The following is a 25963-nucleotide window of genomic DNA, read 5'->3' as shown; positions in this document are numbered from 1 at the left end:
AAGATGCACATACAAATGTGACTTCTAGTATCTTGCTTGTTTTTCTTTGACTTGCAGAGGGAAAAAAGAAAGAAAGAAATTAAGATAATGATGACACGTATCCAACGTAAATGAAAGCCCAGTCTAAGAACAGCTATAGATACATGACACTGTTCTTACTTTTGTGAGACTTCAGGCTATGAAAGCTCAGCAGAGGCCTCAAGAGTCTATCTCATCCAGGTCTCTGTTCCAAGGTAGGATGAGACGCATCACCACCCTTGACAGATACTAACCAACCTGGAAAACCTCCTGTGGTGAGATTTTCCCAATCTTGCTAGACAAAAAAGCATTGGAAAAAGTTGTTATTGTAACTATGGCTTTGTTTTCTTTTCCCCAGTCCCCTCTCAGAGATTGCAGATTTAGCTGATTGCAACTTGTTCTATGATCAGTGAACAAAGAAAAGAATTAATTGTCACCTGTCTGTAACAATTTCCCGTAGTGGAAGGTTATTATTGTCTCTTCTTTTTCTGGTAAAATGCTGTTCACCCAGACTTTTTGTAGTGTTGGTGTCTGGCCGGTTGTTCCCAATGCATTTGTGTGTATGTGCATTTGTCCAGTTCAGCAAGGTAGTTCTGGTTTTTAAAGTTGTTCTTAAAATCACATAAAATTTTGTGAAGTCAGTAATATCTGGGGGCTTTATACAAATACAAACTATCCTGTCATCCAACCCACTCATGGAAATGGCAGATTTTCCAGGACCTGAGACAAATCCTCATAGAACTCCTTGATGTCTTTTCTCAGCTTGATGGAGAACAACTGATAACTATCCTTTAAATTGTGTGCAATGCAATCTTGACCATATTTCCCTCTTCTGCTTCTGGGAATGTCACGTGTGACAGCATCAACGGGTTTAGTGAAGTTAGGCTATATCACATCTACTGCCTGTCCCTTATCCAGGAGACCAGTTGGTCTGTCAGAGAAGGAAATGAGATTGGCCTGAGTGATTTCTTCTTGGGAAATCCATGTTGTCTGTTCCTTATCACGTTATTATCCTTAAGGTCTTTAAAAATTGATTGTTTAATAATTTGTTTCAGTATCTTTCCAGTTATTGAAAGTAGAGTGGCTGCTTTTCACTTGCTTTTCCGTTCGGAAGGACAGGTGCTGTGTTTGCCTTCCTGTCTCAAAGTTCTTCATTCTCCGTAAATTCTCAGTGCATTTCAGTTAGTTCATTACATACTGTACAGTGGCCACCAGCAGGCCTGGCCAACTTGAGAACATCTAACTTACTCACAATTTCTTTGAGTTCTTTTTTTTTTTTTTTTATTTCCCCCATGGAAATACAAAATCCGTACAAGTATATTGTTTTTTTCTTCTTTTGTGCCAGTGATCTACTTCCTATTTTGAAGGTGGAAGGGGGAAGGGGGATGTGTTTTAAAAAGAGATTGTATTATGGTCTGTTAGAACAGTTACACTGAAGATGCTTTACTTGCATGGACTGTGAGTTGCTACTGAGATAAAAACAAAACTGACTAAATCAGGCTTTCAAACAAGTTTAAGTTCTGTTGAGCCGTGGTTCCTTTTGCATGGCTTCATGAGCCGAATTGAGGCATTCTCTTTTTGAAATGTGTTTCAACTAGACTCCCTGTAAAGTCTCTAGGGCAACCGCCATCTCTGCTAGAGCACTGTACTTGAAGTAAACACACGATAATCTCCAGAGACCTCTGTCTCTCTGCACAGACTAGCTGTGAAGTCTAGGTGAGTGTGTTGCTTATTTAGGTATCTAAATGATAAAGGTTAGACTGGAGGAATGGAGGTGTTTGGGACAGGTGTTTAATGACGCTTTGGTACTAAGAGAATGCAGATAGATACATCTGCGATGCCTGTGTTTTTCTTTATGTGCCAAAGGACTTGGAAGCTTTGTCTGTTAGATATCGGTGAGCCCCACTATGACTGTATTAGTGAAGCAAACAGAGCTGTGGCCTGAGCACTGTGCCATGATTGTGTATACCATTTATTTGTTGACTACTACTTCGCTGTTACATAGCACAGTTTTGGCCTATGCCAACTAACATTCGCGCACATGTCTCACTCATGAAATAGGGCTTGCTCCAAGTAGGCATGGTGAACAAAGCCCCTGGTTTGGGTATGAAAAGGGTACGCAGTTGATTGGATCTGAGCTGAGCCATCCATGCGCCTTGCACTAAGGAGAAGTGAGTCTGGTTGTGGTTGTTGCTTTGGTCTAGCTTTGTTCACGTTTTTTGTGGAGTTTTTTTTTTGTTGTTGGTGGTGTTTTTTTGTGTGGTTTTGGTTTTGGGGTGGTTTTTTTGAGTGTGTTTCAGATATAGCCAGTAAGGTTGGGTCCGAGATCCCTCTGCTGTTCATGCATTTCTGTAAGTGCTACCCTTTTGTCTTAATGTACAACTAAATAAATACCACCTTTGTGATATAAATTATATCCTTATCATACGGTTCGTCTGGTCTGCCGTGTGAAATACAGCTGTTTAAAAATGTTGACCTGTATAACATGCTAATAGCATGGAACATGGTCACTTACTAATTACTAGCTATGTTGTTACTGCAAAGTAATATGAAGAGGGAAAATACATTTAAGATGCTTATTACTTTGGGTTCCTCCATAGAAAATAATTTTTTAAATTATAGTTAAATGAGAAAAAAGAAAATGGGAGGGGGGGTAGGGGGGGGAAGTGGCACTGGCAATATTTAATGTAGCACAAAAGATCAGCGGTCAGTGAAACCTCTTTGTAACTTGCTCTTTTTAAAGGTATGTATTCGATCTTTACCAGGCCTTCCAGCCTTGCAGAGAAGCATTGGGCTGGAAGGGAATGTTGCTCCATTTGAAACAGCTATCTACAGAGTGTAAGTACATTATAACTGCATTGATAGTTCCATTATCACAGTGTGACTCTATCAGACTCGGTGAGGTTGCTAAGTAATCAGTCAATTGCTGGTCTTTCTTAAGAAGTCGGGTTCTGAAAAATAAAAGGAATACTGTATGGAAAAGTATTGCTTTTGGTGTTTATTTCCAGTGGTGGAACTTATTTTAGTAAAATACTGGCATATTTTATTCAGAGATGGAACTGCACGGCAAATCCATACTTACAATATTGATGTTTTAATGGGAAGCTCTGCCATACTGAATACCGCTAATGTACAGGGTCACTTCCAGATGTGAAAGAAAAATGGGTAAGAAGAAAATAGAGATGCAAATCTGATGGGCATGAGAGAATGATATCTATCAAATTTGAAACAGGTCATCTGTAGCAATAAACTGCTAGTTTCAAAACTGATACCCTTACGGATATAATGATGGTTCAGAAAATAGCTGCATATCAGACAGGAGTCAGATTGCCTATTACAGCAACAGCCAGATCACCTTTACAATTGCCTGTTGCAACGTGTCATTAAAAAGATTAGTTGAATTGTTGGGCAATTGGAACACTGATGCCAACATGCGAAAAATCCAGTCTAGAGCCATTTTATTTCCTTTGAAGTATCTCTGGCATTAATATCACCAGACATTTGCTGTTTGGAAACTTGCTTTTCCAATCTGCCGGTAAATCTTAATTTCAGGAGTTTTTAATAGAAATATTAAGTATTCTTTTGCAAAGAGCTTGATCATTGATTCTTAAGCAACAGAAATACCTGGTAAATATATTAGGCCTACTGTTGCTGCCTTAATTCCATCTACGCAAGTATGATGTAGACTGAAAGATCTAGCCAAGTGTGAGTAAAAGGAATCAAGAAATAAAATAATGGACAAAGAAAAATCTTAGAGGGATATTATTTAGAATATTGGATATTCCAGCTGACAGAACATCTTTAAGATAATATTAACTTTTTATTTGGTAAGATACATTCTTTTGGGAGAGCCTAAGCTACACTTGCTAGCAGACAGTACTTATGGAAGAAGGGGATGCAGGAGATGCGGATTTCTGTCGCTTTGACCTGCTAAGATGTTTTAAGCCAACTCATTCCATGGTCTGTCCAAACTAGTAATATCTAGTAATGTCCAAACTAGTAATATCTAGTAATGTCCAAACTAGTAATATCTATTCATATTATATATTTACATTGGATATTCACCAAGTGAGATTGCTTATCTTAGTTTCTCTCTACAGCGGGTAGAGAAAGAGCATCTACTCCATAAGATGCGTCAGAGCAGCTAAGTTTAGCTCTTTCTCATTGACTTTTTAGGGAGACCCAGGAGGCACATCCTCTAAAAACAGAATTGCTGAGGCATATTCTCTCTCCATTAGAGCAGTAAGTGCTTGATGTCAGTTGGATCTGAGTGAAAAGGAAGGTGTATTTGCCATTTCAGAAGTGATGGTTATTCCTAGAGTGGGTTATGGAAATAGCTTCTTTGAGGTTGGGCCTGTTTTTACTACGTTTCTACGGCATTTGAGTCTGGACTGTAATTCAGGTTTTGGATTCAGAACTGCAATATTGACACAACTGGTAGTAAGAACCCAGTTTTGAGAGGCCTTGGTGCATCTTCATCAAGACAGAGAGGTGTATGAACAGCTCTGCCTTTCCTTCTCTGACTACACATAGCTTTCTTGTGACTCTGCTCCTGTGTCCTTGTGAGGAAAAAATGGCAGGAGATACGGCTGTGGCACACTGAGAAATTGAGGATATGGTGAATCACCATGTACATGTTTTGTGCAAAGAAATTGGAGAATCCAAGGTAATTCTAAGTCTTGAGCTGCTTTCCATAGTCTAAGAGCATGACTTGTGAAGAGCATGACTGCATGTAGTAAATGTGCTTTTTAGAGGTGATGACATCTGTATCTGTGCATTTATTAATTCTGTCTGTGGATCTGATGGCATATGCTGGAACTTGCATGGAGAACACTGGATTAATAAAAGCCAGTGGTGTGATCCCTCCAGGTATCCTTGCAAGGATATTTAGGGGCTTCATATTCTTAGGCAAATACCAAATTAATCACAGTAGTAAACTAAAAGCAAAACCCATGTAAAATTTACTACATTTTTTTTCATCATTTAAAAAACCCCAACAAAACATCAGTGTGCAGTATTGCTGGTGGTAGCTTTTGTTTACACATGTGGTCTAAGTTAATTGTGTATATCTATTTTTAATACAGCTCTACACTAGTGTTTACTGCTTTAAAAAGAAACGAAAAAAAACTGAAATTAAAAATCGCTGCTGGAATCCGTAAAGATAAATGCTGCAATATGGTGCAGTTTTCAGGGGAGGTAAGTATAAGGATGAACCTTTAAATCCATTTAGGAGTTGGGGAGAAATATGCATATCGGACAACATTGTTATTACTACTACATAAAATTTGGCACAGATCCTGATGCATGTTTCTTGTATAAAAACAGTTCACTGCCTTGCCGTTCAGATCATTTGGCTCTTCTATATGAAGTGCTTGTAAAATAAGGGAGAGTTCAGATCATTTGCATCCTCTATATTTTATTGGCATCTTTGGTTAGAATCAAGATGTGCCTGCGTGAAACGAGGGTTTGGGGGGGGATGGTGTCACTTTTAAATTCATTAATAAATAATGATGCATTGATATTTTATGAATATTCCGTCCCAGTAAATTTTCAGTACAGTATAGGGAAATTGTATACTCAAGTGTGTTATTTTTAAGCAAGAGGTTTATCAGCCTTCACTTATAATGGTTTAAAGATTTGTTGTTCTAAGATACTTTTTTTTTTTTTTTGTAGCAGATGCTGTAAGTTCTCATAGTTTACAGCCATATGGTAAAGAAGTGAACAAAATGTACCGCAACTTTCTGTTCATGTTCAGCAGCTGTCTCATAGTGTTTTAATATAAAATAAGCCTCAAACCTAGAAGAGGTGTTTTCCCTCATTATTGCTTATGGTAAAAACGACCTAGGAATGTCAGTCTCTACCCGTCTGGACTCAAATGCTCTGAATGTAAATATGTATATTATTTCCTTGTGGAGTGTTATTTTGAACTCCGTCTGTCCTTGTTCTCACACACTTCTTTTATGACAATGAGAGAATCTTCTGCTAGACAACTTACCAGGAATTATTTTTTCTACTTCCATGGCCATAACAGTGAAATAAGCAAACGGACATTTGCATTTCTCATTTGCTGCATTATAAAGTTTTGATCCACCCTGCAGGCATCTGCCTTTGGGTTGGGCTAAATACACTTCAAGAATCTGTCATAAGAAATAGACTCACAAGACTCTTGCAATGAAACATAGAGGTGTCAGTGCCCTATCTGGAAGACAGGGAATTTTAAAATTTATTGTCAGTTTTTCTAATTGAAAAAATGCAATTATACACAATAATACAGAACACATTAAAATATGCTGTATATTGCAAAGTAGAATCCTAAAAAAATACAGATTCATCTTCATCCATGGCACAAAAGTCTGTATGGCTGCATTGTATGTACTGGGCAAATGTTTTGAGGAATTTTGCATGAGTTAAAAAACAGGCAGATGAAAAGAATAATGAATGAGTTGGAGAAGGTAGGCCAGGGAATTTTGGCTTTCCTATCTTGTAGTACAAAAGCAAAGGAACATCACAAGACAGGAAATTCATGATGAAGATAGAATTTTTTTTTTTCATGCAGTGTGTATTTTTTCTCTGGAACCTTTTTCTTAGGAAATTGTGGAAACCAAGAATTTAACAAAATTGCAACACTTCATTTGATATTCAAGTCACTATCCAAAATATTCAAGGTTGCTACTAATTATGATGATATATGCTTGTGGAAGGTGTATTTAAACTATGTGCTATGTTCTTTACTCCAACTTTTAACATTTATTGGGATAAGACCAGATGTGGCAATGCCTTATCAGCCATACTCTGGTGCTCTTGGCAGACCTCTTTAAAACATCTAGTGCTGTCTGCTAGTAGAGGTGGGGAGCAAATTTAGGAGGATGATGAGTTTGCTCCACATGACAGTCCTTATCTCATTTGTGGGTGAATGGGCAACTGAAACCTGCATAAGATAGTAAGTGTTATTCCAGATTTATTCAGAAATCCGTTTTTGCTGATAATGTCAACAAAATTGCAACCATAAATTATTGTCTTGTAGGATGTATATATACATAGAAACTCATTTGCTAAAGATTATCAGGTGTACCTGATTTAGAGTTGAGTATGACCACCTGCCTACCGAAAGACTTTTCTAGTTCTCTAAGCAATTAAGTTGTTAAATAGTTGCAGAATATAAGGAACTGTGCTTGTCCTGTCATCTTATATATTCTTAAGAAACAAAATACGTTAAAATAAAATATACTACTTTTAGACTGTACGTATATAATTCATCATGAGTAGAGATTTTTTTTTTTAAAGGCTTAGTAACTTAACTTGCAGATGGCAGAGGTGGAGTCTTAAATGCAATGGGAGTTCCAGTTTTTAAAAAGATTTCCTTACCACCTCTGCAGCAAAAGAGCAACCTAGTTCTATTTTTAGATTTATCCATAGTAAGGACAGAAACTCTGCCCTGTATGTAAACTTTTAGTGGATTGTTACCATTAGTGTGTTTAGTAAAACAAATGTAAAAAGCATGTAAAAAGAGATGAAAGGTGTGGTCAGAAATTTTAGCTGGAAGGCATTTTTAACGCTGCATGGGTTCATTTCCTTTACTGTTGCTGTCTTGCAGGTACTTAGCATTTATAGACATTATACCCTTGTAATTGAACTTGCATGAATCATTTATTTACTACGCTGCATTTACGGGTAATATATGTCAAGGGAATTCATTTTTTATTACAGCTGATGTAGCCATTATGATGTCATAATATATACCAGGATAGAGATATAGCTTGAACAGAACTTGTGTCTCAAATCTGTGAAACTTTTGGAAGCAGAAGTGCAAGACTTGGTGGTGTAGCGTTCTGCCAACCCTTGACAACAGCTTTCTGGTCAGGATAAAGAAATATTTTATTCTAGATAAGGCAGTGATAATATCTGCATTTAATTTGATATTTTAAAAAAAAGACAAAATGTGGAAATTTGACAGTTAAGAGTAACATACACTGTTTTCCTGTAGTTTAAATGAGAGCCTGTATATTTTAAGGTTCAATTCTAAGAACTGACTTAAAAATATAAAAACACATGCATTAGCTTTGTTAGAGTAGCTGAGCTGAACTGCCTGATTTCAAGTCTAATCTTTTGTTTTCATTGGGGATATCACAAAATATGTAATTTCTAGACCTGCTTCCAAGCTGGCTGCTCTGACAGGTCTGGAGAGAGTAAGCAAGCCGGTACAGAATGCTTACTGAAGGCTCCTCCTGCTAAGAGATTCCTAATTCTTGGGGTCTTCATGTCTTGGAAAGTCCAGTGTCTGGACAGTGTCTGGAAGGAAGGGGATAAGTGAGTTCCTCTGCACTGTGGTATGTGTGGAAAGTCGTTTGCTATAGACAAAAAGTAGCTTGTTGATCAAGTTTAATGAAATGGAAAATGTTCCATAGATCATCTCTGTGCTTTCCTCTCCTCTGCTGCTATCAAGCGAATACTATGATATATAATTAGAAGATGGACAGTGGACACTTGAGAAGATAAAGAGCTTTGTTAGCCTGTACCTATAGCGAGAATAGTTCAAATACCATTTTGTGGGCATAATGGACATAGTTTTGTATTTAAAAGCAAAACAAAGAAGTAGGAGCAACTTGTTTTTAGGAGGAAGCACACAATGGGTTTTTAGAGATAAAAACTGGCTTTTGAATACAGAGTGTCTTCTGATGCTTTTTACCGTCCAAGAGAGATGGGCTCATGCAGGAGGAGTTAAAGGTTTGGTGCCTAAGAGTAATATATTTGTTAGCCAAAGCTCCAAAGAAGCATTTCCTTAAATACAGCCCATAAATCTCTAAGAATGCTTTTGAGAAGCTTATTTTTGAGTTGTAATATCTCTGGTCAGAATGCCCTTTTTCTGAGTAGCCCAGTGCTATTTTAATTGCTTAGTCAGATGCGTCCTGTCAGCACTCAGACTAAACCGCCAGAAAAAAGCCTGTCTGATTTCCATTAGTCTTTGTCTTGTGGAGAACTGGATTTCCCAGGTTAGGGTTTGCTGACTCAAATTTTAAAATATTTTTCTAGACAGGCATACAAGAAAATGTGTATAAGAACTGTCACAAATAAAATAATGTGAATAATCCTAGCTTAGAGCTCCATCTCTTTTCAAGAGAAAGCTTGCTGCTCTGTTGTTTATGTGGTAGTCTATATTTCAGTAAAATTTAGAGCTTATTAGGAGGAACCCTTCAATTTAAAACAGAGAGAGAAGGTCTGTACCCGTGTTCTTAACAATCTACGATGTTCACACCAGTGTACAGTGTATCTATACTGTATGTTGTCACACAGATAAAATATCTAGTTCACTGCACATATAGCGGCAGCATCTTAATGTTTGTTATAAGCCTATAGTTGTCTAATCTCTATTTTTACAAAACCTTACATGCTCACTACTGAATAATAGCAAAAGTATTATAAGCTTTATATATTTGTATTTGCTTAAAAGAGTGTTGTGAAGCAAGTCAAACCAGCTGAATCACCTGAACACTGGTAATGTTGATTACATTACCTTCCAGAAATGAATCTTCTCAGTAAAAATAGTAGGTTTTGAACTAGAAACTGAGTCAGACAACCCTTTTGGAAAGTTTTGATGAAAAGAACGGTTTTACAAAATTCTAAGTATCTGGCGACAGACTCTAATAAGAAAAAAATGTTAGAAAATCTTAGATTTGGAAGAAACTCCTAGGCCTTTCACTTATTCGTTATACATATTGCCAGAGCTTAACTCCAATAATTTGAAATATAAGAAAGATTTTTAGTCCTATTTTAAAAGTGAAAAATCTAAAGAATCTTTCAGCTTCGCCTTTTTTTTAATTAATATGTTAGTTAACCTATTAGGTACAATAATAATTCGTGAGAAAGGGATTCATATGTCATCTGAGAAGCTGAGGTCAAGTACGTACTTATTTGATTTCTGTAGCAATCAAATGAGGGACATGAGATACTTTATAACCATTATTTAGTTCCCAGTTCAGGTTTGATGATTTTTCACTTCTATTTATGGCAGTTAACTATGCTAAAGATCCACTGCCAATGTGTCTGAAGGAAAAAAAAAAAAAAATTAAAAAGAGACAGTTTTTCTCCAGAGGAAGGCTAAACCCCATCTAAAATTGAAAACAGATCAATCAGGTGGTTCATCAATAAATATATACCATCTTTTGCAGTGCTACATGTGACCTGAGGCGTTGGGAAGCATGAGCTCACTCTGAGGTAGACAGACAAAGCACAGTTGAGTTATGTTCTCTTTTTAAAAGCAAAGATTGTCTTCTAATTTATTGAGGCAAGAGATAATTAATTCTCAGATTCATTACAAGGAGCCAAAGAATTAGATTGAATGTTTCCATCCCAAAATAAGGTTAAAACTACAAGTTGAGGAAGCAAGAGGGTGTATAACAACAAAGTAAAACTGAATTCTTGGGATCATCAGACTTGTACTCAAAAGTTCATGGAGAAATCTGTCTGCAGATAGTCTCTAACTCTCATGTTACCAAAAAAATTAAAAATAAACCAAACCTCTCGTTCCAATTTTGCTCCACCCTCTAGGGGGCAAGCAAGAGCATCATTTTTCTTCCTTTCTTTCAGTATTTCTATAGGCAACCACAATCTTTTAGTTGATAATACCACCAGACTGTTTCTACGTAGCTATAGATATTTACTGCAGAGCAGTGCAGCTCTTATGGCCATGAACATCACATTTCTCTTTTCATCTGTCTTATCTTTTTGAGTGCATCAATGCCACTGCATACCAAGTTTCCGTGATGGTATGTGTTATCAGCTTAATGGCATAGATTGTAGTGCAGACCCTATAAATCTCCAGCCTGAATAGGATTCTCTTCCTCCCATTGCCATGCTTTTCTGCAAGGTAAGAATATACAGCAGTTGCTTCTTATTTGTCAGAACTAAGAAGCAGAGACAACTAGCAGGTCTACACTAAACATTCAGTTCTTATTTCACTTTTAGAAGCTTAAAAAACCACACTATTGTGCTCTTTTGGAGGCTTTTGTTGCAGAAGAAGGCCTTCCTGCTTGCAGATTTTCTTTACACAACACTAGCTGCATGTGTTCTGGGTTATCCATATTCCATTTTGATGGAACAACTGGATGAGGAACAAAACTGGACTCAGGCTGGACTGGAAAAGCAAGGTCAGTAATTCAGGGAAATAATTTGCAGCATTGCTAGAAAACCCTAGAACAGCAAATTGCCTTCTATATATGGACCTGGATGAGTTGTGCTTTGTTTTGCTGAGACCAGGGTTCCTTCTTGCCTCTTCTTTTGGCCTCCTTCGTGTTGATGTGAAGTGTGGGAGTAACAGTGTACCCACAAATTTGTCTCTCTCCAAAGAGGTAACTGCCTGGTTGGCAAGTATGAACCAGGTAATCTGAAAAAACTTAAGCAAAACCTCATCGTTTCACTCTAATTTGAAAGGTATCTGCAAATAATATGCATAGCCTGGGTAGTTTAACATGATCCTGAATTGAGCTTCCTGTGTAGGAACTGAAGTTTCATCAGACTTGTGCACGTTAAGTGCATGTAGATTCTCCTCCCTCTCCCCCATTTTTAATTAAACATCCAATCTTGTTTTCAGCAGTCAATTCTCCGTGTAGTTTATGGTAGTAAATTATATCGGTAGTCATTGTTTTGTTGTGCAATAAGCTATTGCTAATTGGCATTTCCTCTTTAATAGACTCTGTTAAGAATTATGTTAAAATAATTGCTGCCAGAAAGCACAGCACAGAACTCTTAATTACTGGCTAACAGTTCTGTCCTTCAGATCCTTCCTCCAAGCTATGCTTTCATAGAGCATGTGCTTTTAATTTGAATTCAGCTCCGTAAAACTCAGGAGAATCTATTGTCTATCAAAGCCAAACTCATAATAACGAAGGATTTGTCACAGCAGATCAGACCTCAGGTCCCTGTAGTCTGGTGCCATGCCTCTGGCAGTGGCTATTTCTTGATATTTTAAAAGAAGGTAAATCTCTTCCCAAATTTCTAATGCATCTTACCCATTTGTGTGACACTGCACATTTCTTTCTAAACCTTGAAGTTCATTGTCTTACACCCTGAAGCATGAGATTTGATTACCCTTATTATCTTAGCTTGCATAGCTACAAATGTTATTAGCAGTCATAAAATTATTCAGTTCTTTTTAAAAATGTAGCTATGGTTTTTATCTCAATGACCTGATCTGGCAGCCAGTTCCATTGACTATGTAGAAGTAATGTTTCTTTATTTTTTTTTCTGCATTTACCATTCTTTCATTTAAAACTCCTTTTATTTTATGTGGTAAAGAGAGGAACCTGATCAGATTTTAATGTGTCCTACCTAATTATGAATATCTGTGTGAAATTCCCTTTAAGTTGCATAACATTTTGGACACTATAAAGTTCTGAACTTTGTGATTTCTTTCATTCCCTTGTATTTATTGGTTCAGCCTTGGAACCAATTAATTATTTTTCTGTGATATTTTTTTTTTCCCCTGTTAGATTTTTTTTTTTAAACTGGACACAGTAATGGACATTAAAATTTACCTGTTACATGATCTGAGGCCTATATTTTTTAATTTTGTATCCCTCTAATGGTTTCTATAGCCAAAATTCTTTTTCCATTTTTTCTCATGGTGCAAAGAAATTTAGTAAAAGAAAAGGAATATGTAGTCTGTCTTCTGAGGCATTTTATTTCTAAGTTAATGACTGTAGAATAATTATAAATTTGAAACAACTGAAATTGATGGACTTTGAGTCTTTTCAACAGATCTTTTGTGTCTGGTAATCAGTATGTGATACACTGTTGAAATTATATAGACTGTTTGTTGACTTTTTTTTTTCTAATTTGCATCGCCTTGTGTCTGTTTAAGCTAAATTTAGTCAGTCATTGTGACAGATGCTTTCTCTTACATATTTACTAGAAAAGAAAAAAAAGCTAGTTGCTATACTTGGTATATCTAGAGAGAAATGGAATGACTGCTTGCTATATAGCATATCTGCAAAAAAACTTGCCCGCTTTTTATTTTTCCCTTTGAAAATCCTACTTCACAGCCCCACAGTGTGCACTGAGATCTGTTTCCTTGTATTTAGCCTCATTTTTCCTAATAAGCTTCCATTTTGCTACCTGTAGTATCATTGTAGTTCTTCAGCTGTTTGAAGATAGTAATTGTAAAACTTTCCAGTATTTAGTGAAAAAACCCAATAAACTCACACTGCCATAGTTACTAACTTGCTGTGCAGTTCCATGTCCAAGTCATTAATGATAGCACTCATCTCAATAGGAACCCCAGGAGCATTCACTCTTACATTTTCTTCATTTTGAGGGGTACCTATTTGCCATTACTCATTGTTTCCTATCACTTAACAATTTTTTGAATCCATTCCAGGACTCCGTCGCTTCCCCCACAGTTCTTTGTTTTCCTTAGTAGTCTGCGATGGGGGAAACTTATGGAAAGCTTATTGGAAACTCGTGGAAATGAAGCAACTTGGGTCATTTGAGCGACTATTTCAGCAACTGTTTCAAAAAGAGTTCCGGAAGCCTGTCTTTTTTTGTTGTTGTTGAGGATGTTGTGAAAATAACTCCGGTTATACGGTGTGCCACAAATCTTAATCTCAGGTTTGTGTAGCTCAGACCAGGTGCGCACCTTGGGCTGGTGGCCAACCTGTGGCCTTGTCCCCGGCCCGGCGCTGTCCGTGGTGCTGAACAGCGGCTCCCGGCGAGGAGTCCCACCACCGGTGTGTCCTGTGAACACGCGTGCGGGTTGTGGTCCTGCTGTCCGGCTCAGCGTTTCCTGCAGCCTTTCTGGAGGGAAATACGCGCGTTTGGTATCCAGGCTGGCAGACAGCTGGGTTGATAGCAGAGTACTACGTGAAGTTCAGCGAATGTGCCCACGGGCAGCAATGAAGTTACAAATGGGGGGCAGGTTGAGATGAGGGCTGTTAGCAGACAGTTACTCGTGGAAGTAGTCACTCGTGGGGATGCAAATACCGAATATAGACTAATTCGGCCTTTTATCAGATTCTTACTTGAAGAAATTCTGTATATTTAAATCATTAATTTTTAAAAAAATGTCACTGGGTCATATTAAAATCTACTCAATAGATGTCTTTGTAAATGCAGATGAAGTGATTATTTGCTGATATTTTTCTACGTAAAACTCCAGCATCATTGCTGTCTTATCTTTGAATCAGTCTTACTGCCAAAACTGATGGCTGGAACAATAGAGATCGCTCTGGAGCAGGAACTTCTCTCAGAATCCAGGTCTTATCGCAGCTTTAACTGGCAAAGATTGCTATTCATACTGTCACTCACTGATGCTACATAATGGATGGTGTATGCCTTGCACACCATAGATAACTCACAAGATTAGGAGTTGGATTTAATTCCACACACTCAGCTGACTCCCAAACCATCCAGCCTCCCCAAACAAAACAAAAAATCCAACAACAGCAGAAGATAAATCATTGATGATTTAGGATGTCTGAATGTGTAACTTCCTTTTTCACATCGATTGTCATTGGGAATATTAACATACCCACTTTTGATTAAGGCTGTTAAATACTGTTTTCCCATAAAAATTATGACAATGTAATCTTATCTATAATTTTACTACAAGCAAGTAGCATACAAACCCACAATCTGTGTGCACTTGTAGTGATTATTTTTTATTAGCATGAAATAATTATTTCTGATTTTATTCCCTGGTATGTGTGAAGCATGCCATAAATTAATAAAATACATGTATGTATTCACTGCCAATAGTGCATGGTATTTAATGGTTTAACGTTTTTCATGACTAGGCCTGTAGAACTAGTCTGAAGGTGGTGTCAACAGCGCAACATGCTTTATAGGATACTGACAGGGAAAATTATACTGACAGTAATAGCTGCCGTTTGATCACCATCATAATTTTTTTGAATTGTTGTCGCTTAACTGATGAAAGATACATTTGAAGTGAATAACAGGCTCTTTTTCTTGTTTATACCTTTAAATAAATAGTAAATCATATTCCCTTTGAATTTATTTTCTTTTTTGTCTATAGGAGGATTGAAACAATGTAGGACATGTAAGGAGAGGAAGTCCTTCAGTATGTGATTCAGAGCTTCCCCTCTGAGTCATTGGTATTTATTTAGGTTTTTTTATCATCAGGAACCAAATTGCAAAAGAGCTCCAGGGACACCATTTTGTAAGACCAGGGAGACAGAATCTTCCCAGTCCTTTTTCTTGTCCTGAGAATTGAAGTGTGGGCTGAGAGAGGCTGCATGTAGCTCTCCTTCCAGCTGGGCAGAAGAAGAGGGGCTGTTGTCATTTGCAGCCTTTGTTCCCTGCACCTGCTTCAACCTACCAGCTACGAGAAGAAAACGGAATTACACTGCAGTCTCTATTCAGTTGCAGTAAACTACTTCCTTCCTCTGACACAGTAACGGAAATAATTCTGTATTTGAGTCACAGTTTCTTCCTAGGACTCGTCCTAGACTGATGTTATGGACTGCTTATTGTATGTCTTGAGTAAAAGAAAGAGGCTTATGTTTTCCATTAATTCAGACTGGAGCTGTAGGACCTACTTCCTCCAGCAAGAAAAGTAGTGTATATGTACATTATCTCACTAAAGGTTTAAGACTTAGTATGTATAAAAATGATCAAAAATGTTTCCTTTATGACATGCAAATGGTAAAGGGACATATCAAGTACGTGTTTAACAGTTCCCCATTGATCTTGTCAAGTACATAATTGCTCCACAGCTAAACAATACCAATTCATCTTTTTCTTCTCTGTGTTCAATCTAACCAGTGTTTCATTTAACCAGTACAGTGGTGTCCTGCTTGGTCAGAATTCTATGTGGCTATTCCTAGACACACATGTATTTTTTTGTCCTGATAAATGCACGTTTTATCTGCAGGAGTTTAAATGAAATTTCACTTGTAATTAGTCCCAGTGTCTCTTGCCCATGGGAGCACAAACCTTAGCCTTCTGCAGGGCTTACACTCAAGCCTGTTGGGGGACAATGGCTGCAGCTCATCCTTTCTTTGCTAAAAAACAAAGAGGTGTTTTCTTTGTATATTACTTTGGGTAGCCATAGCTCTCCCTCAGCTCCCCTGTTGCTTTCACAGAGGCAGCTAGAATTCTGTTTTCTGTTTCAGGCCACTCTAAGTACTATCTCCCAGTGTTATGTTATAGCATATTTTTTCCAAAATGTCGCATCGTAATATTTCCACAAAACTGTCCTAATCAGAAACACTAGATCATGGTTTGCTTCCTCTTGTTGTTTCCCTGCGGTCACGGTGGCTTAGGGATGGTTGTGGCAGTGCAGGGTTTGTCTGTCAAAGAGGATAGTATGGTCTTAAACTTGCCTTGAACTCACAGTTTTTTAAATTTTTTTTTTTTTTGGTGTTATTTGAGATCTGTGCCTAACAATGTATGCAGTACAGGATGGGTGAAATACCAAGCCCTTTAGACTTGACGGCAGTGTACCTTTCACCCTTGAAAGCCTACGACTTGATCTAGGAGGCATTCTGGATGTCTCTAAGGCTACCAGACACTGCTGAAGGCAGCAAAATATTTAACAGAGTAATAACATAAATTGGTAGTGGTAGAGGGGTGATGAGAGTGCTTTGGTAATGACCTGCAACAGCTTCTCATTTTTCGGCATGTCTGACTTGAGAAGGGCTGTCTTCCTCCTCGTTATCAATACCGGATAAAATATCCTCATTGCTTCACTGCAACCTGCTCAGGTTGGGAGTGCTGAAGATCGAGTAGTCTGGGTGTGTTGTGCTGGAGCACGTAATCAGTATGCAGAGTTCAGTGAACCTTTTAATTGTAAATGGCATATTCATTTCACCTTTGTAATAAAGGTCTGTCGTCTGCTTTTCCTTAATTCTCTGTGTTTTTTGGTGGGTTTTTTTTTTTTTTGAGTTCTTCTTTGGGCTTCTCTGGCACTCCTAAATTCTCCCTGATAAATCTTTTTATACAGAGAATTCATTCTTTCCACTGGTGGCAGAGCAGTGAGTTGCCCAGTACACCCACTAATTCTTCCAGGTAACCCTAGACTAGATGAATTTTTGATTGGCGATGATTTTTAAATATTTTTAATGTCAAAAAATGTGTTAGCCTTTTTTTTCCCTGTTTTGAAAACAATGGGAGATTGTTACTTTGCAAACAAAATGCAAAATGTATTGTTAAAGAAATGTGAGTGGAATTGTCTTTCTAATTGTGACTGCATTTAATGTTAAAGTGTTTAAATATATGTTTCTGTGTCAGCCCTTAATGTGATCAGCAACTGAAGGGGAGAAAAAAGAACACTGTTCTGGATATTAAACTGTTTTTAAGCATTCTTTAGTTTTATACAAGCTAAAATTGTTGTAAGATGAGCTAACTACATCATTAAAAACATCAACAGCAGAGAAGGTATAACAACTCAGACAGTATTAAAGAAAAGGGCTATTCAACCAGGAACCTTACAATCAATGGAACATATTTCTAAGTAACAGGTATTACTTTTCAAAATAAATACTTCTATTCTAAGCTTTTTCTGAGGCTGGTGTGTGTGTGTGTGTATACAGATATATAAGAAAATACATATACACACACATGCATACACACTCAGGATAGTCTCCCTAGGTTCTTTCTTGCTTTGAAGATGAGAGTTGCATTAAAATAAAAATTCCATTCGGGTTATTATCTCCCCAGCTGTCTGTGCAGACCATGGGGTTGGCCAGAGAATATTCTCATTACATGTGCTGAAGCAGTTAGTCAGTGATTGATGCTATATTAATTCACAGCACAGACGCTTTGCCTTTGTTACCGAACATTAGACAAATTAGTTCTTACAAATTCACATCCCACCCCCACTGCATCCAAGCTCGCCACTCTGGCTGGTTAGTATCGCTAATAACCTTCATTCAGAGCGAACCGAAGCATTGGGAAGGAGGAGTTTGCTAAAGGAAGGGGCAGAAAATGGGCAGCAGCCGCTGGGCTCTGACAGTACATTGCAGGGCTCTAGTCGTTTGCTGGCACGGCTCAGCACAGTAATGACAAATGATCTTTTCATTGTCAGACCCCCCAAATTAATTTTCCCTCCCACTTTTCATGAGGACACATTCATCACGTAGATTGCATTAAACGTACTTTTGACAGAACAGAGAAAGATGAGTAGTAAAATAATTTGATTCTAGTAGCTTCTTATCTGGGGAAGTAAACCAATGGGATGATACCTGTAGAGGTAAATATTTCTGTAAATGTTGCTGAGATAAATCTGCGTTAAGATTTTTCACAACATCTGGGCATAAGGTGAAACGCAAATGAATGAGCGAGAACGCAGGGGAAGGAAGGTGGAGGAACATCTTTAGCTGTTCCTACTGACCTGGGAGTTAAGCCCTGCTTTGTACAGAGGGCACGGCAGCTGAAATAGAGTGTGTACAATTTATGTTTGTAATATGTAGAGAATGAAATTGCTATTTTTTTTATTATCTGCTTTGAAGTTAATTAGTCAGAGATGGTTTTCAAGTGTGCTTTTATAACTCCTCATTAAGTTTTTGCTGTACATTGTCTCTTTTTGGCTGTTTAGAGAGATGTAGAAAATTATGTTGTATGGAGGATAACCAAGAGATTTGTCAAGGTCAGGAGAACCACTAGAGCACAAGGAGGCAGGGGAATCCCAGCACAATCTAGCTGTCTGAAATATTTTGCTTATGGCTGGATTAAGTTACATTAATTGAGCATAAAAGCAGTGTTTAGTGCTTAGAGTGCAATTTGAGTTGAGGTAAGAATCCTTGTGCAGCAAAATGCAGAACGTGTGCTTACTGCAAACTTGTCTCTGATATTTTCAGTGTATGATTCTCCCACTATCTTCTGCTTGTGTCTGTTTAAAATAGCCTTAATGAACTGAACTGAAAACTACAGCTGTGTGGCCACAGATAGTATTCAGTGCAAGATGCCTTACTGTTAGCCTAGGTGCTCCACAGATCTAAGACTGCTTGGCCTCTCCATTCCCACCAGCACTGGTCTTTGTTAAAGACACCTGAAATGTCTTCCACATTACATTGGCACTTCTTGATTCATGCGGTCCAAACATCTATGAACATTTTCAGACTTTTCAGTTGGCTTCCTGATCTATTGTTGACATCCTGCATAGTGGAGCTGCTGCTTCTTCTCCTGGAATCCTGCTCATTTTCCCTAGGGTCTGATGCTGATGGCACATGAGCCATGCAGAGCTTCAGGTGTGGTGAAAATGTGAATCAAATTCACAGATGCACTCTTCTTCAGGGCATATCATTCGCAGGTTGTACTCTTTCGCTCATCCCTCACCACTTCTGCTCCTATGCCTGAATATATCACTTTGGAATTCTTTGATGTTTAGTATAACACATTGGAGATAATATACGTTAGTACATTTATGTTGACACAATTAATACTTTAGCAATTAACTTTACACTGCGTGTTATTGACACCTGTAGGCAGGGTTTGTGTGTCTCATAAATCTTATGTGCTTCTTTTCAATAATGCCAGCAATGGAGTAGATTCAATAATGCAACAGCAAGGGAGGTGGAAAAAGATGGAGTAGAAAAGTTGCCATGATCTGTACATCAGTGGATTGCTTAGAAGACAAAATCTTTGACTTTTTAATGCTATAGAAATAGTTTTTAATTTTTGTTCACATACATTTGGAAGGACTGTATTTTTTATGAAGACCGTTGTATTTAATGCACCACTAAAAAGTATGCATATTAAAATATATTTTTTTGATAGAGGTCAAAACCATTTTTTGTTCTATTTTGTTCTATTTTCCTTCAAAATTGTAGAAAAAAAAAGTGTTATATTGTCATAGACCAACAAGTATTTCAACATTATTTCTGTATTACATTATTCTTTTGTTGGTGGCAACTAGATAATACCACATTAGTGAATGCAAAACATATGTTTACCTTTATGCATAGCCACAGCATTAAACAATAAGGCTGTGAAGCCAGGGAAATGGAAACGAAAATAGCTTCCAGGCAAAATTAATAAAAGGGTGGTAAGGCAGAATTAGAGTGAGTTGCTCACTTGCTTTAAAGGTCATTGCCCATCTTCTTGCCAGAGAAGATATAGGGCAGAAGCAATCACTGCAAAACTTGTCTGTTTTACTTTTCTTTTGCTGGGAGAGTGTATGTGTGCGGGGACGGGGGGTTGAGGTGGGAGGAAGCATTCTGATATCTGTCTTGGAGTTCTCCTGTTTACCTTTTTATGTAATTAGGCAGACCAGATTGGTATTTAGTCTTGTTCTGACAACAGTAAATTAGGCTTAACTCTTTAATTACAATGAGAAGGAAATCACCTTTCTGATATCCTTCAATTAGCTCAAACAGCTGTTAAGTTATAATTAAAATTTCACATGGATCATTTGAGTTTTTGGAATGTTTCCATTTAATATAAAAAAACATTTGCATATATGCATTTGCTTTTCAACAACCTTTTCTAATCGGCCGGTGCTATACCAGGAACACTGATACTATATTAAGCAATATTTTTCTGGCTTTATGAATAGACAGCTGGTTCTAGGAAAATGAAAAATGGAAATAGAAGAAGGTGAACAGAAAATACCAAAGCTTCAAGGTGCACTGGAGCTAGCTCAAAAATAAACTTCCTTTTTTTCCATCTTCTTTGTCTTTTCTCATCCTCTTTGAGATTCTGATACGATCTTTAAAACGGAGCAGTACCGTTTGGAGATGAGCAATAACCTAACCGCATATACCCATTCTTCTGTCACAACCTCTTGCACGTTTTAAGGAACCAGAGCTGTAGATATTTTGATTTAAATAACTGTGAAGAAATATTTCACATCCTGAGGAGAATTCTGCTCTTAACTTAAACAACAAAAAACCCTAAAATACCACAATTTACTCAATGGATAAAAGTTAGCTTTTGTAGTAGCTCTTGCTGCTGTCTACAGCTAGGTGCTCAGCCAGTGGTGGGGACCTCAGCAGTGTGCAGAAGTGGATTATATGAACAGTGGCAAGCACTGTTAATACCTTACAACAAAGCATTTTGGATGTTTGAAAGTGAGTTAACCAGAAACAACTGGACTACTCATCATGCTAAGATAAGAATTGGTCTCCATACGATTTGTTGCTTCTAAATTACTTAGAACAGTAAGTTCAGAGAACATCACAGGTGGAGAGATTTGCCAAGTATGAGAAAAATAGAAAGAACATCATATGTGTTAGATAGCTTTTTGCGATTCTCCTTTTTTTTTTTTTTTTCCTCTCCAGTCTCAGTGCTTCACTTGTGTCTTGTTTATCATGACTTCGAGGTACTTTACCACATTCTCGATTCAGGCTCTAGAAGGTCCTCGTTGAGTCAGTAATCTCCATCTGTTTTCTAAGAATAGGTTTTTTACTATTTCACATCTGGTTTGTCTGCATGCCTTTATGAATTTTCACTGTAATTTCTGCTATTTTCACCAGATAATTCAAGAATTAAAGCTAGGTTTTGTGCTTTTATATAAGTGTGTGTGTGTTGGGGATGGAAGGGTTTAACAAAGTTATCTTTGCTTTTTTTCCTGGGCAGAAAACTTGTTTTATGTGGCTTTTCCTGAACCTGGTTATTTGAAACAGTGGAAGTTCAGGGATCTGGCAGTATGTGTGATAGCTTGCAGAATTCAATTTTGTTGTGCACAGTGACAAGGTAGAAGCACCCGCAAGTCTGAAAGGATGAGATTACCATAACATTTCTTCCTTCATTCAGTTGCATCTCCTTTTTTCGTTTCTTTCCCTCTTTTCTTGTAGCTAATGCTGAGATTAGTTCTGTCTTAATTTTCTTTGAAGCATTATTGGTACCACTGGGTGCTATTAAACTTTATATACTAAAAACACATTGATGACTTAGGCCAAGTCACATATCAGTAAGAACTTCCAGTTTACTGGAGACAAAGAAATTTTGGAAGTCTTGCTTGTCGAAATTGTGCAGTGTGATTTCAAATTAATATTTTATCAATATTATAAACTAGTTGAGTCATTAAATCAATGGCTTTTTCATCCTCAAATTCTTAATATGGGAGGATGGTGGTCTGTCTTTCTGCACTTCTACTTGCATTATAACTCTGGTGTCTTCAGAGTGCCACCTTTAGCCAAAATGATTTTTCTTCCGCTATTAGAAAGCTCCCAGATTTTGTTTTCTAGAACTGTTATTTCTGTTATTTTAAGAGTGTCTCTTAAAATACAGTACCCAAATACTTATGTTTCAAGATTGTATATCAGGATTTTATATTTTGGTATATGTAAGATTTGTCTTAAACTCCTGGATTTGTAGCAGCTCTGCAGAGGTGTACATGTAAGTGTGTAGATCACTCTCAAACTGAGTTAGGGTAGCGGTAGTGCAGTTTTGGGGAGTGTAGAGGAAGTGTGTGCATAGTTTCCACTGGCATTTTCACCTTGTTGGAGGAGATTTTTGCATTTTGGAGGATTTTTGACACCTTTACTGATACTGTGAATTCCTGCTCTATGTGTTTACCTTTTCTATGGTTTGACTTATTTATTTCAGAGCTATTGAAAGATGCAGAGAAAATGGCGATTTGTCATTTGGAGTGGCTGCTTTTATGAGCTTTTGCAATTCATTTTCAAACTTGGACATAGGCTACTGTGTGTTTACTCAGGTAAAGGAGGGAAGCTGAACTTGGAGGTAACTGCAGGTGTCTTATCTTCAAAGGCAGAGTTTCTTTCCTATGGGGTTGTGAAGAGCCCATACCTGAATTGTAAATGGGTGTACTGTTATGCGCTTACCAGCTGTTATTATCTGGGGAGGAAAAAAAACCCCAAGAGTAAAGGCTGAGAGAAAAAAACATTCACTCAACCAGACGTGAATCTTGGCACCCAGCTTTTTGTTTCATTTATCTGTAGCTTGGTAAGTTTAGATATGGGCAGACATAGCAAGTGCAGTAAACATTTTGCTTGGATTTTCTTCTTTCTTTTTTTTTACTCTGGGAGCAACGACATTTTACATGAACTGCAAGGAATGCATTGCTCAGTTTAGAGACATCTGCTTTCTTAAGTATTCCTTAGAAACTCTGAGTTGTAAAGTTTAAGTTTTGTGATTTTTGCTCTATTAAACAGTAGATTTTTTTATGTCACCTGGATGTTTCTCCAAAGCTTGTACCACATAAGCTCTTGTGGAAGAGGATGTTGCTGTCATTTTGTCTAAACCAACTTAATAGAGCAATGTTGTTACAGATGTGCAGGCTGGCCTGTAGGCAAAGCCTTCTATTATCATCAACTGCTTAACAGAAAGCAGCAACATGGTGCTCATTTTCATATGGAGAGAGGTTCAGCGTCATGTTCCTGGATTTAGATTTTTGATGTCGGTGCATAACCTAATACTTTAACACTAGTGTATAGTCATTCTTACCGTAGTGTAACACTATTGAGACAAATGGCATTAAGCTAGGGTAGCACAGTGAAGAGTCAAATGCAATGTATTTTGCCTTATTTAGTGCAGAACATGTGCGTTTAAAAATACATTTATCAGCTTAGTTAAGGGGCATGCATTGGGACTTTGACTTAAGTCCTAACCAGGAGATAGCTGAAAACAGTCTGCATGTATATTGTGTGATTAAAGATTTTTAAATAGACGTTGATTGCATCTCAAACCCGGGGAAGATCAAGAATGAGTGTAAACCTGCATATCTTCATTTCCCAGTGCCTACATTGCATTGATTAGCAATACCATTTGTGATGTGCCACACAAACTAATGCAGCTAAATTGACAGAAAGGAGAAAACAGTATTAGCTAGTGGCTTGCCATGTTCTGCCAGACATGCTTTTACATTTCTGACGTCCAAAGGCTTAAAATGTTTTAATAGAACCCTGGCTCATAATAAAATTTGAGAGCCAGGCATAAGTAATTATGTCTTATATTTACGTTAAATCGTTGAAAATGCTAATAAAACAAATTTGTAGGTTTTGCATTTAATGAATATAACAATAAAACAAAATCATTGCACAAGTCCCCCACTGGCTTTAAAAACCTAAAAGAGGAGGTTCATCAGTGTCTTGATATCAAGCTTGTTTGTTGTGAATTATGGTCATTTTTGCAATAAAATTTGGTTTGGTGGGAGAAATGGATGTGCAAGCCTGGTTTTATTAGTGTGACTAAATATTGTAGAACTAAACCAAGGAAATTCTTGCGTACTGTCACAATTTGGGGCCATATGGATCATAAACTCCTCTACGCATATTTCACTTGCAGGCTTCAAATGGCATTATCTCATCAGAGAGAGGGGAGCAAGGAATACACTTAACTTAAATTTAGAAATTGTTCTCGTTACTGAATGTCAGATAAAGGTGAAGCTTTTAAATAGGAGTCTCCCTGATTTACTACCTTTAATGTGCACAGGAAGGGATGTGCAAAGCACATCATTAGTGTGACAGGGTGAAAGGGGCAACATGTTTCTTCTGTTACAATGGAAAGAGGATGAATCTGGCACAGCTCTGATGTCAGAACCTCCATCACCTTTCTCACAGATGATGTAGATTTTAATTGTACTCCGGGCTGATTCTCATCGCACCAGCTCCTACGTGACATTGAGATAGATGAAGCCATTTGTTGGCATTATCAGAGCCAGCTGTGTGCTTGGCTGCAGCTACAGTAGGCATTATATCTCATGCATAATCCTCTCATTGAGAGAGGATCACAAGCATCTGAACCATATGGCAAATAATTTTATTATGATCAAAAAAAGGACTCTTGAAGCTAGTTAAACAGAAGAGTCCTTGAAATTCAATCAGAAGAGGTTTTTATTTTCATGTAACATTATCATCTTAAATTAATTTTTAGCTCTGCCATCATCTGTGAAATACAGGAATTTTATTTTTCCCCAAAAGTAAGAAATTAATGTTGTAATTACAAGAAACAGTGAGCAGAACTGCATAGCTTGATATTTTTTTTTTTGATGTCTGAAGTGTGCCTTGTAGGTGTTAATGTCTTTTTTCACTAATTACACACTTGTATCACTCAGAAGCCCAAATAGGAAGTAGGAAGTGCCTGAAATTAAAAAAGCTGGGGAGGGGAAGAGAACTACGCACATCAAGCCATGGGAGTGCTGTGTTGATGTCTTAATGCCTCGCTTCCTGAGGGCTGTTACCATTCCTCGAGGTGAAAACATACAGCCGTAGTTAAGAGCTCATAAGCCATTGTTCTTTACACTGGGAAGAAAAAAAAAAAAAAAAAAAAAGATATCGTGTTTCAATTAAGTCAATGCAAATGGGTGATGAGGAAAAAGAGAGAGGCTTCAGCTCTGCGCAGTTACTGCTGGGCAGCTGGGAGGGACTGTGGGCATCAGAGACAACAGCAGTCGACCTTGTCAGCCTAGGAATGAGTGATGGCAACTCTCAGCAGGATGAAGGTATTGCTCAGAGGCCTGGTCCGGTTTCCTTGGAAGTATACAAGGAAAAATCTCACTGATGTCTCTGGCCACCCCTGGACATACCAGCCATCATACCGACAGGCAGCCAGAGCAGGTACCAGCTCAGGACCGAGGGCCGTAGCTGCTGGAGGATGCTTTGTTAATGGGGAGGCAGTGTCTACTGTTTCAGAGCGACAAAGGCAGCAAGCGATAACACGGATCACGCTGCGTGTGAATGGACTGCTTGCCTACTGGAAAAGACGTGTGCTATTGAGGACTTGGCCCTGGGGACACAAGCAGTTTCCATGGGGCATCTGGGAATAATGCACATGGCCTATCAGCAACTTTCATGCTGCAAACTTACAGAACATAAATAAAGGCTCAGCAGAGCCAAATGGCAACAGCTGCCTTATCTGGAGGATACCTTTTTTATTTGGTACTTTATTGACAAATAATAAAGCCTTTAATTGGGCTGTGGGAGGAATATAGCCATGTAATTTACAGTACCTTTAATTTTCTAGTGCTGCATGCCTGAAGCAGATTGGGGTTGTTATCACAGCCTGGTGAGTGAAGCAGAGGTCCTGG

The sequence above is a fragment of the Charadrius vociferus genome, unplaced genomic scaffold (genome assembly GCF_000708025.1).
Source record: "Charadrius vociferus isolate BGI_N301 unplaced genomic scaffold, ASM70802v2 scaffold52, whole genome shotgun sequence".
Taxonomy (NCBI): domain Eukaryota; kingdom Metazoa; phylum Chordata; class Aves; order Charadriiformes; family Charadriidae; genus Charadrius; species Charadrius vociferus.
Note: the sequence above shows the minus strand (reverse complement) of the source record.